This window comes from Pseudophryne corroboree, chromosome 5 (genome assembly GCF_028390025.1).
Source record: "Pseudophryne corroboree isolate aPseCor3 chromosome 5, aPseCor3.hap2, whole genome shotgun sequence".
NCBI lineage: Eukaryota > Metazoa > Chordata > Amphibia > Anura > Myobatrachidae > Pseudophryne > Pseudophryne corroboree.
In genome coordinates, this window is record NC_086448.1 from 165,163,332 (window position 1) to 165,181,406 (window position 18,075).

General features: G+C 49.2%; 1 protein-coding gene across 9 annotated transcripts in view; it reads right to left on the reverse strand.

Annotated features, from left to right (window-relative positions):
• KMT2C (lysine methyltransferase 2C) overlaps positions 1 to 18,075 on the reverse strand; it is a 573,154-nt gene that overhangs the window by 15,541 nt on the left and 539,538 nt on the right. The window lies entirely within an intron of this gene.

Consider the following 18,075-nt stretch of genomic DNA (forward strand, 5'->3'; position numbering starts at 1 on the left):
GTACCTGTGATCGTCCCTCTGGAGCTGATGTCCAGTAGCTAAGAAGCCAATCCATCCTGCACGCAGGTGAGTTCACTTCTTCTCCCCTAAGTCCCTCGTTGCAGTGATCCTGTTGCCAGCAGGACTCACTGTAAAATAAAAAACCTAAGCTAAACTTTCCTAAGCAGCTCTTTAGGAGAGCCACCTAGATTGCACCCTTCTCGGCCGGGCACAAAAATCTAACTGGCTTGGAGGAGGGTCATAGGGGGAGGAGCCAGTGCACACCACCTGATCCTAAAGCTTTACTTTTTTGTGCCCTGTCTCCTGCGGAGCCGCTATTCCCCATGGTCCTTTCAGGAACCCCAGCATCCACTAGGACGATAGAGAAACATGCATTGAAACATACTGTCAGCTTATCAATTACAGCTATATATAAGAAAGTTCTGAATTGGTTTATTTAGTCACTTATTTTATACAGTGTCTTGCGCTTTGCTAAAGTATTCACCCCCTTGTCTTTTTACCTGTTTTGTTACATTACAACCTGTAATTTAATATTTTTTTTTATATCTGAATTTTATGTGATGGATCTGCACAAAATAGTCTAAGGGGTATATGCAATTACCGGCGAATCGCGGCAATTTTTCGCCAGTTTTTTAATTCGACCGTCGAATTCCGGCAAGTGGGTGCCGGAATTCAACATATTCAATAAAAAACGGATTCGACAGTCCCGCTGTCGAAAAACGGCCGATTTGACGGATTTTGAGCCGATTTTTAAAAAACGGGAAAAAACCCGAAAAAAAATTGCGTGGGGTCCCCCCTCCAAAGCATAACCAGCCTTGGGCTCTTCGAGCCGGTCCTGGTTCTAAAAATCCGGGGAAAAAACTGACAGGGGATCCCCCGTATTTTTAAAAACCAGCACCGGGCTCTGCGCCTGGTGCTGGTGCAAAAAATACGGGGGACAAAAAGAGTAGAGGTCCCCCGTATTTTTTACACCAGCATCGGGCTCCACTAGCTGGACAGATAATGCCACAGCCGGAGGTCACTTTTATACAGCGCTCTGCGGCCGTGGCATTAAATATCCAACTAGTCACCCCTGGCCGGGGTACCCTGGGGGAGTGGGGACCCCTTCAATCAAGGGGTCCCCCCCCCCCAGCCACCCAAGGGCCATTGGTGAAGCCCGAGGCTGTCCCCCCCCATCCAAGGGCTGCGGATGGGGGGCTGATAGCCTTGAGAAAATTGAAAGAATATTGTTTTTTCCAGTAGTACTACAAGTCCCAGCAAGCCTCCCCCGCAAGCGGGTACTTGGAGAACCACAAGTACCAGCATGCGGGAGAAAAACGGGCCCGCTGGTACCTGTAGTTCTACTGAAAAAAAATACCCAAATAAAAACAGGACACGCACACCGTGAGAGTAAAACTTTATTTCACACATGTCGACACACATATACTTACCTATGACCGCGGGTAACCCCACCGCTGACCGCAAAGTTCCCACCATTGAAACTAATGGAGGGAGCTGTGCGATGCGCTGTCTGCCAGCAGACGCGCATACAGCCAATCAGGAGAGTGCCACGAAGTAGCGCTTCCTGATTGGTTTAAGAGACCTTTCTGTGACAGCAGTCACGGGGGGGGTCTCTGCTTTCGGGGAAAGGGGTCCCATGTGTAAACATGGGACCTCTTTCAGTCCGTTTGGTCCGGGTGTTCGTTTTGTTGTTTTGCCAAGTACGAGGATTATTTTAAAAGATCCGGACGCTGGATTGAGGGGAGTATCATTTTATTCACAGGTACACCGTGGATTCTACTTGGACAAGTGGACAGAGGTCGGCGTGTGAACATAGGTAAGTATGCGTGTGTCGACATGTGTGAAAAAGTTTTACTCTCACGGTGTGCGTGTCCTGTTTTTATTTGGGTATTTTTTTTCCAGTAGAACTACAGGTACCAGCGGGCCCGTTTTTCTCCCGCATGCTGGTACTTGTGGTTCTCCAAGTACCAGCTTGCGGGGGAGGTTTGCTGGGACTTGTAGTACTACTGGAAAAAACAATATTCTTTCAATTTTCTCAAGGCTATCAGCCTCCCATCCGCAGCCCTTGGATGGGGGGGGGGGGACAGCCTCGGGCTTCACCCCTGGCCCTTGGGTGGCTGGGGGACCCCTTGATTGAAGGGGTCCCCACTCCCCCAGGGTGCCCCGGCCAGGGGTGACTAGTTGGGTATTTAATGCCACGGCCGCAGGGCGCTGTATAAAAGTGACCCCCGGCTGTGGCATTATCTGTCCAGCTAGTGGAGCCCGATGCTGGTGTAAAAAATACGGGGGACCCCTACACTTTTTGTCCCCCGTATTTTTTGCACCAGCACCAGGCGCAGAGCCCGGTGCTGGTTTTAAAAATACAGGGGATCCCCTGTCAGTTTTTCCCCCGGATTTTTAGAACCAGGATCGGCTCGAAGAGCCCGAGGCTGGTTATGCTTAGGTGGGGGGACCCCACGCAATTTTTTTTCTGATTTTTAAGATTCCATTAAAAAAAAAATATATATTTTTTAAAAATATATAAATAATACTTGTGCCTCCAAAATAGACCAACCAAGTACCTAATCCCTTCTAATATAAATAGATATGCTATTACCAATAAAAAAAACACAAAAAAATACATGTTTTTAAAATTTTTTATTAGATTCCGCCAGCAAAGTGTGGCGGATTGAAAATGACGAATTTACTGTCTAAAAGCACTGTTGTCGAATTTAAACTTCAATTGAATATACTTTTGTCGAATTGCCGCATTTGTACCATTGCAGAAATGTCGAATTTGACAAATGTCGAATTTCAAAAAGTCGAATTTGGAAAGTCAGTTTTTTTGACGAAAAGTACTGTATTGCATTGTCGATTTTTTTTTTTGGGCGAAAATGTCCCGTTTTTCGACATTTTCGGGAATTCGACCGCAATTGCATATACCCCTAAGTTGGTGAAGTGAAATGAGAAAAATTTATATAAAAAAGAATTTTTAAAAATAAAAATGTGAAAATAGCATGTATTCACCCCCTTTGCTATGAAGCCCCTCAAAAGTTCTGGTGTAACAAATTACCTTCAAAAGTCACATAATTAGTGAAATTCAGTCCACCTGTGCGCAATTTAAGTGTCACATGATCTGTCAGTATAAACACACCTTTTCTTTAAGGCCCCAGAGGCTGCAATACAACTAAGCAAGAGGCATCACACCACGAAGACCAAGGAGCTCTCCAAACAAGTCAGGGACAAAGTTGTTGAGAAGTACAAGTCAGGGTTGGGTTATAAAAAGATAATCAAATCTTTGATGATTCCCCCGGAGCACCATCAAATCCATCATCTTCAAATGGAAAGAACATGGTACCACAACAAACCTGCCAAGAGACTCACCAAAACTTGCAGACCGGGCAAGGAGGGCATTAATCAGAGAGGCAGCACAGAGACCAAAGATAACCCTGAAGGAGCTGCAGAGTTCCACAGCAGAGACTGATGTATCTGCGCATGTGACCACAATAAGCCATGCACTCTATAGAGCTGTGCTTTATGGAAGAGTGGCCAGAAAAAATAGGATTTTATATACCTACCGGTAAATTTTTTTCTCGTAGTCCGTAGAGGAAGCTGGGGTCCATTTTAGTACCATGGGGTATAGATGGGTCCACTAGGAGCCACTGGCACTTTAAGAGTTTAATAGTGTGGGCTGGCTCCTCCCTCTATGCCCCTCCTACTCAGTCTAGAAACTGTACCCGAGGACACGGACATATTTCGAGAGAAGGAATACACAGATAGTGCTGATATTCACACCAGCTCACACAGAACAAAAAGAAAACCAAGCTAACCAACGTGAAATGATTCAGCCACGGCTGAAACAACAATACTTAACCAAGTAATAGTGCAGGAAACACGAAGCACTGGGCGGGCGCCCAGCATCCTCTACGGACTACAAGAAAAGGATTTACCGGTAGGTATATAAAATCCTATTTACTCTTATGTCCTAGAGGATGCTGGGGTCCATTTTAGTACCATGGGGATGTACCAAAGCTCCCAGTACGGGAGGGAGAGTGCTGAGGTTTCTGCAGAACAGATTGGCCTCTGAGGACCTAAAGTTTGGTCAAAGTATCGAACTTGTAGAACTTAGCAAACGTGTTCGACCCTGACCAAGTAGCCGCTTGGCAAAGTTGTAATGCTGAGACACCCCGGGCAGCCGCCCAGGAAGAACCTACTTTACAGGTAGAGTGGGCCTGAACAGGTTTTAGAATCGGCAAACCAGCCGTAGAATAAGCATGCTGGATAGTAAGCCTGATCCAGCGAGAAATTGTCTGCTTAGAAGCAGGACACCCAATCCTGTTGGGACCATAAAGGACAAATAGTGCTTCCGACTTCCTATGGCGAGTAGTTCTCTTCACATATATTTTCAAAGCCCGCACAACATCCAAGGACTTTGAGGTAAATCAAGGTGTCAGTAGCCACTGGTACCACAATAGGTTGGTTAAGATGAAAAGCCGATACAACCTTTGGAAGAAATTGCCGACGCGTTCTGAGCTCAGCTCTATCCTCATGTAAAATCAAGTAGGGGCTCTTGTGTGACAATGCCCCCAATTCTGACACACGTCGAGCAGATGCCAATGCCAACAGTGTGACCGCCTTCCAAGTAAGAAACTTCAAGTCTACCTCCTGTAAAGGCTCGAACCAATCCGACTGTAGGACCACATTAAGATCCCAAGGTACCGTGGGAGGCACAAAGGGTGGTTGGATGTGCAGAACCCCTTTCAAGAATGTCTGAACCTCAGGAAGAGCAGCCAAATGGACAAGGCCGAAATCTGGACTTTTATGGAGCCCAAGCGTAGGCTCACATCCACACCTGCTTGCAGAAAAAGGAGAAAACGACCTAGTTGAAAATCCACCATTGGAAATTTCTTGGATTCACACCACGACAAATATTTTTTCCAAATCCGATGGTAATGCTTAGACGTTACTCCCTTCCTAGCCTGGATCAGAGTAGGAATGACCTTGTTCGGAATGCCCTTCCGAGCTAAGATCTGGCGTTCAAACTCCATGCCGTCAAACGTAGCCGTGGTAAGTTTTGATAAGCGAACGGCCCCTGTTGCAGAAGGTCCTTGCGAAGAGGAAGAGGCCTCGGATCCTCCAGCAGTAATTCCAGAAGATCCGTGTAGAAAGCCCTTCTTGGCCAGTCCGGAGCAATGAGGATCGCCGGAACTCTTGCTCTTTTTATTATATTGAGAATCCATGGGATGAGTGGAAGTGGAGGAAACACATACACTGACTGGAACTCCCACGGAGTTACCAGGGTGTCCACCGCCACTGCTTGTGGGTCTCGTGACCTGGAATAGTACCTCCGAAGCTTCTTATTGAGGCGAGAGGCCATCATGTCTATCTGAGGTACGCCCCAACAGCTTGTTACCTCCGCGAATACCACTCCTGGATGGAGATCGTGTCTGATGAGGAAGTCTGCTTCCCAGTTGTCCACTCCCGGAATGAAGATCGCCAACAGCGCCAGCGCATGTCTTTCTGCCTAGAGGAGGATTCTTGTTACCTCAGACATTGCAGCCCTGCGCTTCGTTCCGTCCTGACGGTTTATGTAGGACACCGCTGTGACGTTGTCCGACTGAACCTGAATGGCTTGATGTTGCAGAAGATGAGCCGCTTGTAGAAGGCTGTTGTATATGGCCCTTAGCTCCAGAACGTATATTGGAAGGAGAGATTCCTGACTTGACCATCTTCCTTGGAAGTTTTCCCCTTGGATGACTGCTCCCCACCCTCTGAGACTTGCATCCGTGGTTAGAAGGATCCAATTCTGAATCCCGAACCTGCGGCCCTCGAGTAGGTGAGAAGTTTGGAGCCACCAGAGGAGAGAAATTCTGGCTTTCGGCGACAGGCGTATCCGCTGGTGCATATGAAGATGTGAACCCGACCACTTGTCCAGGAAATCCAGCTGGAAGAACCGTGTATGGAATCTTCCATATTGTAGAGCCTCGTAGGAGGCCACCATCTTTCCCAGAAGGCGAATGCACTGATGAGCCGATACCCGGGCTGGCCTCAGGACATCCCGGACCATCGATTGGATCACCAACGCTTTCTCCACCGGTAGGAACACCCTCTGCACTGCCATGTCGAGTATCATCCCCAGGAAGGGCAGTCTCCTTGTCGGCTCCAAATGTGACTTTGGAATGTTCAGGATCCATCCATCCATGATCCAGGAGTAGTTGAGTTGAGAGAGCAATACTCTGCAACAGTCTCTCCCTGGAAGATGCCTTTATCAGTAGATCGTCCAGGTACGGAATTATATACACTCCCTGCCTACGGAGGAGGAGGAGCATCTCCACTAGGACCTTGGTGAACACTCTCGGTGCTGTGGAGTGGCCAAATGGCAATGCCTGGAATGGATAGTGACAGTCCTGTAGTGCAAACCGTAGGTAAGCCTGATGGGGAGGGCCAGATCGGAACATGAAGGTACGCATCCTTGATATCCAGGGATACCAAGAATTCCTCCTCCTCCAGACCTGAGATCACAGCTCACAGAGACTCCATCTTGAATTTGAATACCCTCAAGTAGCGGTTCAATGAATTTAGATTCAATATAGGCTGTACCGAATCGTCCGGTTTCGGTACCAAACAGGTTTGAGTAATAACCTTTGTGTGTTAGGTGAGGTGGAACTGGAACAATGACATTTGTCCGTACCAATTTCCTGTAGGATAGCCCTGTCAGCAAAGCTGGTAAGCCTGATTTGAAGAATCGGTGAGGTGGGAGTTCCTGAAACTCCAGTCTGTACCCCTGGGTAACAATATCTTTTACCCAGGGCTCTAGGCACGATGACGCCCAGATGTGACTTAAGTCTTTTAGTCTCGCTCCCACCTGCCCGATCTCCAGGCTGGGAGGGTACACAGTCATGCTGAAGATTTGGAGGAAGCAGAACCAGGTTTCTGTTCCTATGAACCTGGTGGTACAGGTTTTCTGGATTTTCCCCGACCTCCTCTAAAAGGTGGTGGTGGTGGGGCCTTTGGATTTTTAAAATTTTGCGGTCCGAAAGGACTGCAGTGTGGGCGGAGAATAAGCTTTCCGAGCCGATGCAGCTGCGGATGGAAGAAAGGTCGACTTACCCGCAGTTGCCGTGGATATCCACGCATCCAGTGCGTCCCCAAACAGGGCCTGACCTGTGAAGGGTAGGTTCTCCACACTTTTCTTGGATTCTGCATCTGCAGTCCATTGGCGTAGCCAGAGTCCTCTGCGTGCCGACACTGCCATTGCTGAAGCCCTTGCGTTAAGTAGGCCAATGTCCTTCATGGCCTCCACCATGAAACCCGCAGAATCCTGTATGTGACGTAAAAACAAATCAATGTCACACCTATCCATAGTATCTAACTCCTCAAGTAATGTGCCTGACGACTTTACTATGGCTTTAGAAATCCACGCACAAGCAATAGTGGGTCTTAAAACCACGCCTCTAGCAGTGTATAGTGATTTGAGCGTAGTCTCAATCTTGCGGTCAGCCGGCTCCTTTAAGGCGGTTGAACCGGGAACAGGTAAAACCACCTTTTAAGACAACCTAGATACAGAAGCGTCTACTATAGATGGGTTTTCCCACTTCTTTCTGTTATCTTCAGGGAAAGGGATAGCAAAGAGAATTCTTTTAGGGATCTGAAATTTTTTCTCTGGGTTTTCCCAGGATTTTTCAAACAAGGAGTTTAACTCCTTAGAAGCAGGGAGGGTAAGGGAGAATTTCTTATTTACGGTAAAATAAGTCTCTTCCTGTTCAGGTACCTTCTCAGTAATGTGCAAAACCTCCCTAATGGCTTCAATCATTAGTTTCACCCCCTTAGCAAGGGATGCATATCCCCATCGCCGTCTCCTGTATCAGAATCGGTATCAGTGTCAGCTTTATCTGGGCAAGTGCACGTTTTTGCAGGTATGTAGGTGAGGTTTTTGACAAAGTAGTGGGGGCTGAATACTGTAACCCCTCCACAGAGCTCCTCAAAAACTGCGTCTCTTTCTCAGTATGTGACATCCTTGCTGAAATCTGGGATATCATTCTCCTTAAAGAATCCACCCATGGAGGTCCGGATTCAGAAGGCTGAGAAAGTACATTGCAGTCCTGAGTACATGGAATAGACTCCTCAGGAGAAGATAAACACTCTGCAGCACAGGACACAGAGTCCTTAGACATGGTAATGTGGGATATACACACACAGGAAAATGTCAGATACAGTTTCCCCCCCAGAGTACCTTCAGACAGTCACAGAGTATAAGGAGCCAGCCACACAGCGCCTCAGTAGGCAATTATGATAAAAGCCTGGCGCTTACTAACTATCCTTAATAGGGTAGTTAGAACTGTTCTCACACTCCCCCCTGTCTATAACACCCTGGTACCGCAGAGGTATTGCTGGAGTTATGTGGAGGACAGCGCTCCCTGTCAGCATCTCTTCCTTCTGATCTGCAGGGAGAAAATGGCGCTGGTGAGTGCTGGATCCGCTCTGAGAGGAAGCCCCGCCCCTTGTAATGGCGCGTGGCTTCCCGTACCAATTCTTTATACTGGCCGGAGGATTTTTAGTGTTAACAGTTGGATTAGCCCGTTAACGATGGGACCAGTGTAGGGTTAAAGCGCTGTCTCAGGACGCCCCTCCAGCGTCTACATGTGTAATGTTGCTGAGCCTTCCAGGAGCGCAGCCTGTCAGAGCTGCGCTCCAACCCTTGTGCCGCCATACCTGCTAACCGGGACACCGGCGCTGTACTCACCACTCTTCTATCTTCTGGCTCTGTTAGGGGGTGGCGGCCGTGCTGCGGGAGTGAGCGGTCGCCTCGTGGGCTTGCGATCATCACCCTCAGGAGCTCAGTGTCCCGTCAGCAGAGGAGAGAACCGTTAACTCTCCATTAAGTTGGTTCCTACTCCCCCCCCTAAGTTCCATGAAGCAGGGAAGCTGTTGCCAGCAGCCTCCCTGTAAAACATAAAACTCTAAAAAAAAAAAAAAACTAAGTAAGAAAACTCTTAGGAGCACCTCATGCTGTGACCGGCTCCTCTGAGCACATTTTCTAAACTGAGTCTGGTACAGGGGCATAAAGGGAGGAGCTAGCCCACACTATTAAACTCTTAAAGTGCCAGTGGCTCCTAGTGCACCCATCTATACCCCATGGAACCAAAATGGACCACAGCATCCTCTAGGACGTAAGAGAAAACAGGATTTTAATACCTACAGGTAAATCCTTTTCTCCTAGTCTGTAGAGGATGCTGGAGCCCACTTCAGTACCATGGGGTATTGACGGTTCCGCAGGAGCAATGGGCACTTTAAGACTTTTTCAGAGTGTGAACTGGCTCCTCCCTCTATGCCCCTCCTCCAGACCTCAGTATAGGAACTATGCCCAGGGAGACGGACAATTCGAGAAAGGATTTACTTCAAAGCTAGTGGTGAGATTCATACCAGCTCACACTTCAACAATGTCGCACAACATGGCATTCAACATAACACATGCCAACGAGCATGACCATTTCAGCAACGTGCTGTAACCAAATTTAACACAACACTTATGTAAACTATAACAATAACTATTGTAGGTAAAGTACGCACTGGGCTGGGTGCCCAGCATACTCTACGGACTAGGAGAAAATAAGATTTCACTTACCGATAAATCTATTTCTCGTAGTCCGTAGTGGATGCTGGGACTCCGTAAGGACCATGGGGGGGATAGCGGCTCCGCAGGAGACAGGGCACAAAATAAAAGCTTAAGGATCAGGTGGTGTGCACTGGCTCCTCCCCCTATGACCCTCCTCCAAGCCTCAGTTAGGATACTGTGCCCGGACGAGCGTACATAATAAGGAAGGATATTGAATCCCGGGTAAGACTCATACCAGCCACACCAATCACACCGTACAACTTGTGATCTGAACCCAGTTAACAGTATGATAAACGTAAGGGAGCCTCTGAAAAGATGGCTCACAACAATAATAACCCGAATTTTTGTAACAATAACTATATACAAGTATTGCAGACAATCCGCACTAGGGATGGGCGCCCAGCATCCACTACGGACTACGAGAAATAGATTTATCGGTAAGTAAAATCTTATTTTCTCTGACGTCCTAGTGGATGCTGGGACTCCGTAAGGACCATGGGGATTATACCAAAGCTCCCAAACGGGCGGGAGAGTGCGGATGACTCTGCAGCACCGAATGAGAGAACTCCAGGTCCTCCTCAGCCAGGGTATCAAATTTGTAGAATTTAGCAAACGTGTTTGCCCCTGACCAAGTAGCTGCTCGGCAAAGTTGTAAAGCCGAGACCCCTCGGGCAGCCGCCCAAGATGAGCCCACTTTCCTTGTGGAATGGGCTTTTACTGATTTTGGCTGTGGCAATCCTGCCACAGAATGTGCAAGCTGAATTGTACTACAAATCCAACGAGCAATCGTCTGCTTAGAAGCAGGAGCACCCAGCTTGTTGGGTGCATACAGGATAAACAGCGAGTCAGATTTTCTGACTCCAGCCGTCCTGGAAACATATTTTCAAGGCCCTGACAACGTCAAGCAACTTAGAGTCCTCTAAGTCCCTGGTAGCCGCAGGTACCACAATAGGTTGGTTCATGTGAAATGCAGAAACCACCTTAGGTAGAAATTGAGGACGAGTCCTCAATTCCGCCCTGTCAGAATGAAAAATTAAGTAAGGGCTTTTATATGACAAGGCCGCCAATTCTGACACACGCCTGGCTGAAGCCAAGGCTAACAGCATCGACACCTTCCATGTGAGATATTTTAAGTCCACAGTGGAAAGTGGTTCAAACCAATGTGACTTTAGAAAACTCAACACCACGTTGAGATCCCAAGGTGCCACTGGAGGCACAAGAGGCGGCTGTATGTGCAGCACCCCTTTTACAAATGTCTGAACTTCAGGTACTGAAGCCAGTTCTTTCTGGAAGAAAATCGACAGGGCCGAAATTTGAACCTTAATGGACCCTAATTTTAGGCCCATAGACAGTCCTGTTTGCAGGAAATGAAGGAAACGACCCAGTTGAAATTCCTCTGTAGGGGCCCTCTTGGCCTCACACCACGCAACATATTTACGCCAAATGCGGTGATAATGTTTTGCGGTTACGTCCTTCCTGGCTTTGACCAGAGTAGGAATGACTTATTCTGGAATGCCTTTTTCCCTCAGGATCCAGCGTTCAACCGCCATGCCGTCAAACGCAGCCGCGGTAAGTCTTGGAACAGACAAGGCCCCTGCAGTAGCAGGTCCTTTCTTAGAGGTAGAGGCCACGGTTCGTCCGTGAGCATCTCTTGAAGTTCCGGGTACCAAGTCCTTCTTGGCCAATCCGGGACCACGAGTATAGTTCTTACTCCTCTCCTTCTTATGATTCTCAGTACTTTTGGTATGAGAGGCAGAGGAGGGAACACATACACTGACTGGTACACCCACGGCGTTACCAGAGCGTCCACTGCTATTGCCTGAGGGTCCCTTGACCTGGCGCAATATCTGTTCAGTTTTTTGTTTAGACGTGACGCCATCATGTCCACCTTTGGTTTTTCCCAACGGTTTACAATCAGGTGGAAGACTTCTGGGTGAAGTCCCCACTCTCCCGGGTGAAGGTCGTGTCTGCTGAGGAAGTCTGCTTCCCAGTTGTCCACTCCCGGAATGAATACTGCTGACAGTGCTATCACATGATTTTCCGCCCAGCGAAGAATCCTTGCAGCTTCTGCCATTGCCCTCCTGCTTCTCGTGCCGCCCTGTCTGTTTACGTGGGCGACTGACGTGATGTTGTCCGATTGGATCAACACCGCCTGACCCTGAAGCAGAGGTTTTGCTTGACTTAGGGCATTGTAAATGGCCCTTAGTTCCAGAATGTTTATATGAAGAGATGTTTCCATGCTTGACCACAGGCCCTGGAAATTCCTTCCCTGTGTGACTGCTCCCCAGCCTCTCAGGCTGGCATCCGTGGTTACCAGGATCCAATCCTGAATGCCAAATCTGCGGCCCTCTAGTAGATGAGCACTCTGCAGCCACCACAGGAGAGACACCCTTGTCCTTGGCGACAGGGTTATCCGCTGATGCATCTGCAGATGCGATCCGGACCATTTGTCCAGTAGATCCCACTGAAATGTTCTTGCATGGAATCTTCCGAATGGAATCGCTTCGTAAGAAGCCACCATTTTTCCCAGGACCCTCGTGCACTGATGCACTGAGACCTGGCCTGGTTTCAGGAGGTTCCTGACTAGCTCGGATAACTCCCTGGCCTTCTCCTCCGGGAGAAACACCTTCTTCTGGACTGTGTCCAGAATCATTCCTAGGAACAGTAGACGTGTCGTTGGAATCAGCTGCGATTTTGGAATATTTAGAATCCACCCGTGCTGACGTAACACTACCTGAGATAGTGCTACTCCGACTTCTAACTGTTCCCTGGATCTTGCCCTTATCAGGAGATCGTCCAAGTAAGGGATAATTAAAATGCCTTTTCTTCGTAGAAGAATCATCATTTCGGCCATTACCTTGGTAAAGACCCGAGGTGCCGTGGACAATCCAAACGGCAGCGTCTGAAACTGATAATGACAGTTTTGTACTACAAACCTGAGGTACCCTTGGTGAGAAGGGTATATTGGGACGTGGAGATAAGCATCTTTGATGTCCAGAGACACCATATAGTCCCCTTCTTCCAGGTTCGCTATCACTGCTCTGAGTGACTCCATCTTGAATTTGAACCTTTTTATGTAAGTGTTCAAGGATTTCAGATTTAAAATTGGTCTCACCGAGCCGTCCGGCTTCGGTACCACAAACAGCGTGGAATAATACCCCTTTCCCTGTTGTAGGAGAGGTACCTTGATTATCACCTGCTGGGAATACAGCTTGTGAATGGCTTCCAAAACTGCCTCCCCGTCGGAGGGAGACTTTGGTAGAGCAGACTTCAGGAACCGGCGAGGGGGAGACGTCTCGAATTCCAGTTTGTACCCCTGTGATACTACCTGCAGAATCCAGGGGTCCACTTGCGAGTGAGCCCACTGCGCGTTGAAATTTTTGAGACGGGCCCCCGCCGTGTCCGAGTCCGCTTGTAAAGCCCCAGCGTCATGCTGAAGACTTGGCAGAAGCAGGGGAGGGCTTCTGCTCCTGGGAAGCGGCTGCATGGTGCAGTCTTTTTCCTCTTCCTCTGCCCCGGGGCAGAAAAGAGTGGCCTTTTGCTCGCTTGTACTTATGGGAACGAAAGGACTGAGTTTGAAAAGACGGTGTCTTTTTCTGCTGATGTGGAGTGACCTGGGGTAAAAAGGTGGATTTTCCAGCCGTTGCCGTGGCCACCAGGTCCGATAGACCAGCCCCAAATAACTCCTCCCCTTTATACGGCAATACTTCCATGTGCCGTTTGGAATCCGCATCCCCTGACCACTGTCGCGTCCATAACGCTCTTCTGGCAGAGATGGACATAGCACTTACTCTTGATGCCAGGATGCAAATATCCCTCTGTGCATCACGCATATATAGTAATGCATCCTTTAAATGTTCTATAGTTAACAAAATATTGTCCCTATCCAGGGTATCAATATTCTCAGTCAGGGAATCCGACCATGCGACTCCAGCACTGCACATCCAGGCTGAGGCGATTGCTGGTCGCAGTATAACACCAGTATGTGTGTATATACTTTTTAGGATATTTTCCAGCCTTCTATCAGCTGGTTCTTTGAGGGTGGCCGTATCAGGAGACGGTAACGTTACTTGTTTAGATAAATGTGTGAGCGCCTTATCTACCCTAGGGGGTGTTTCCCAACGCGCCCTAACCTCTGGCGGGAAAGGATATAATGCTAATAGTTTTTTAGAAATTAGCTGTTTTTTATCGGGGGAAACCCACGCTTTTTCACACACCTCATTTATTTCCTCTGACTCAGGAAAAACTATTGGTAGTTTTTTCTCACCCCACATAATACCCTTCTTTGTGGTACTTGTAGTGTCAGAAAGGTTCAAGGCCTCTTTCATTGCCGTGATCATGTAACGTGTGGCCCTACTGGACATTACGTTTGTCTCGTCACCGTCGACACTAGACTCAGTATCTGTGTCCGGGTCTGTGTCGACCCACTGAGGTAACGGGCGTTTTAGCGCCCCTGACGGTGTCTGAGACGCCTGGACAGGCACTAATTGATTTGCCGGCTGTCTCATGTCGTCAACAGTTTTTTGCAAATTGCTGACATTATCACTTAATTGTTTAAATACAATCATCCAGTCAGGTGTCGACTCCCTAGGGGGTGACATCACCAACACAGGCAACTGCTCCGCCTCCACATCATTTTCCTCCTCATACATGTCGACACACGCGTACCGACACACAGCACACACACCGGGAATGCTCTGATAGAGGACAGGACCCCACTTAGCCCTTTGGAGAGACAGAGGGAGAGTCTGCCAGCACACACCCAGCGCTATATATATATACAGGGATAACCTTATATAAGTGTTATTCCCTAATAGCTGCTGTTATTATCGTTATTTGCTGCCAAAAATGCCCCCCCTTCTCTTTTTTACCCTGATTCTGAAGCAGGACTGCAGGGGAGAGTCAGGGAGCCGTCCTTCCAGCGGAGCTGTGAGGGAAAATGGCGCTTGTGTGCTGAGGAGATAGGCTCCGCCCCTTCACGACGTCCTTATCTCCCGCTTTTTTGTGTAAAAATGGCAGGGGATTAAAATACATCCATATAGCCCAGGAGCTATATGTGATGTATTCTTTTTGCCACCTAAGGTATATTGTTATATTGCGTCTCAGGGCGCTCCCCCCCAGCGCCCTGCACCCTCAGTGACCGGAGTGTGAAGTGTGCTGAGAGCAATGGCGCACAGCTGCGGTGCTGTGCGCTACCTTAGACTGAAGACAGGATGTCTTCTGCCGCCGATTTCACCGGACCTCTTCGTCTTTTCTGGCTCTGTAAGGGGGACGGCGGCGCGGCTCCGGTGACCCATCCAGGCTGAACCTGTGATCGTCCCTCTGGAGCTAGTGTCCAGTAGCCTAAGAAACCCGATCCACTCTGCACTCAGGTGAGTCCGTTTCTTCTCCCCTTAGTCCCAACGATGCAGTGAGCCTGTTGCCAGCAGGACTCACTGAAAATAAAAAAACCTAACTAAACTTTTATTCTAAGCAGCTCAGGAGAGCCACCTAGATTGCACCCTTCTCGGCCGGGCACAAAAATCTAACTGAGGCTTGGAGGAGGGTCATAGGGGGAGGAGCCAGTGCACACCACCTGATCCTTAAGCTTTTATTTTGTGCCCTGTCTCCTGCGGAGCCGCTATCCCCCCCATGGTCCTTACGGAGTCCCAGCATCCACTAGGACGTCAGAGAAAAGGATTTACCGGTAGGTATTAAAATCCTGTTTTCTCATACGTCCTAGAGCAGGGGTGGGCAATTATTTCAGCTGGGGGGCCGCTTAACACTTCCAGCAAATATTCGAGGGCCACACACAAAATACTCAAGAGTCCCCTTTTTACACATTACGGCAGACAGCGTCCCCCTTTTTATACATTACGGCAGACAGCGTCCCCCTTTTTACACATTACGGCAGACAGCGTCCCCCTTTTTACACATTACGGCAGACAGCATCCCCCTTTTTACACATTACGGCAGACAGCGTCCCCCTTTTTACACATTACGGCAGACAGCGTCCCCCTTTTACACATTACGGCAGACAGCGTCCCCCTTTTTACACATTATGGCAGACAGCATCCCCCTTTTTACACATTATGGCAGACAGCGTCCCCCTTTTTACACATTACGGCAGACAGCGTCCCCCTTTTTACACATTACGGCAGACAGCGTCCCCCTTTTTACACATTACGGCAGACAGCGTCCCCCTTTTTACACATTACGGCAGACAGCGTCCCCTTTTTTACACATTGCGGCAGACAGCGTCCCCCTTTTTTACACATTACAGCAGACAGCGCCCCCGTTTTTACACATTACGGTAGACAGGAAAAAAAGAAAGAAAGAAATCCATCATCCCTCCAGTACATAACAGTGGCCAAAGAGATACCCCCTGTCAGTATAGCTGCAGCCAGAGAGACCCCCCACCCACTGCATTTGACAGCCCCCTCTCCCACTCCACATACAACAGCTAGCATCCGACACTCCCTCCCCCACTCCACACACAGCAGCTGGCATCCAACACCTGCCTCCCGCGCTACACACACAGCAGCCATCCACAAACCCCCTCTTGCCCATCCCACCCCACAGTAGCAGCTGCCGGCTGCCGATACATCCATATGTGCCTGCAGCCCGCCCCAAACAAACTCCTGGAGAACAGAGCGTGCCTGCAGCGCACATACTTACCAGCAACACACAGCCGCTGCTAATCAGGCTCCTTGTGATGTCTCCGAAACAAGCTGCCAGCCTGCCTGAGTCCCGCTCCTCCTTGGCCACTCATGCTCCTCACAACTGAAGGGGAGGACTCGGAGAGCTCAGGCTGCAGGGTCGCGAGTGACTAGATCTCCGTCACCAGGGGACTGGCTGTCAGCCTACCAGGTGTCCCCTTCTATTCCGCCTGTCGCCGCTCCTGGCCGCCGCTCCTGCTCACTGCCCGTTCCCCCGTGCCGCCCAGCGCATAACAGAGGAAATCCCGGTCAGCTGACCCTGTGACGTGACCGGGATTTCCTCAGCGGCGCCGCGTCTGGGAGCAGGGCAGTGCAATGACAAGCGGCTCAGCCTGTCGGGCTGCTTGTCATTGCACTCTGATGGAGCACAGCGGGCCAGGCAGGATCGGTCCGCGGGCCGCATCCGGCCCGCGGGCCGCATGTTGCCCACCACTATCCTAGAGGATGCTGGGGTCTACTTCAGTACCATGGGATTATACCAAAGCTCCAGTATGGGCGGGAGAGTGTGGATGTTCCTGCAGAACACCCTGACCAAACTTTAGGTCATCAGCGGCCAAGGTGTCAAACTTGTAAAACTTTGCAAATGTGTTTGCCCCTGACCAAGTAGCAGCTCGGCAAAGCTGCAATGCCGAGACCCCCCGGGCAGCCGCCCAAGAGGCGCCCACCCTTCTTGTATCGGCAATCCTGCCGTGGAATGAGCGTGCTGAATCGTGCATCTGATCCAGCGCGCAATCGTCTGCTTAGAAGCAGGGCACCCAATCTTGTTGGGAACATACAGGACAAACAGAGCCTCTGTTTTCCTTATCCGAGCTGTTCTTGTGACATAAATTCTCAAAGCTCTGACCACATCCAGAGACTTCGGAACAGCTGAAGTGTCAGTAGCTACTGGCACCACAATAGGTTGGTTCACATGGAAAGAAGAAACCACCTCTGGAAGAAATTGCTGACGAGTTCTTAGCTCAGCCCTCTCTTCATGGAAGATCAAATAAGGGCTCTTGTGAGACAAGGCCCCTAACTCAGACACCCGCCTTTGCGGATGCCAAGGCCAACAGCATGACCACTTTCCAAGTGAGAAACTTTAACTCGACCTCTTGGAGAGGTTCAAACCAATCTGATTTAAGGAACTGCAACATCACATTAAGATCCCAAGGTGCCGTAGGAGGCACAAAAGGAGGTTGGATGTGCAGAACCCCCTTCACGAACGTCTGAACTTCCGGAAGAGAAGCCAGTTGTTTCTGAAAGAAAATGGACAAAGCTGAAATTTGGACCTTGATTGAACCCAATCTTAAGCCTGCATCCACACCTGCCTGAAGAAATTGGAGAAAACGTCCTAATCAAATTTCTTCCGTTGGAGCCTTCTTGGTTTCAACACCAAGACACATATTTTCTCCAAATATGGTGGTAATGTCTAGACGTTACTCCTTTCCTGGCCTGAATAAGCGTGGGAATGACTTCCTTGGGAATACCCTTTCGGGCTAGGATCCGGTGTTCAACAGCCATGCCGTCAAACGTAGCCGTGGTAAGTCTTGATACACGCACAGCCCCTGCCTAAGCAGGTCCTCGCGAAGAGGAAGAGGCCGAGGATCTTCTATGATTAACTCCTAAAGATCTGGATACCAAGTCCTCCTTGGCCAGTCTGGGACAATGAGGATCGCTCGAACCCTTGTACTTCTTATGATCTTAAGAACTTTTGGTATTAGTGGAAGTGGAGGGAACACATACACTGACTGAAACACCCATTGGGTCACTAGTGCATCCACTGCTATTGCTTGCGGGTCTCTC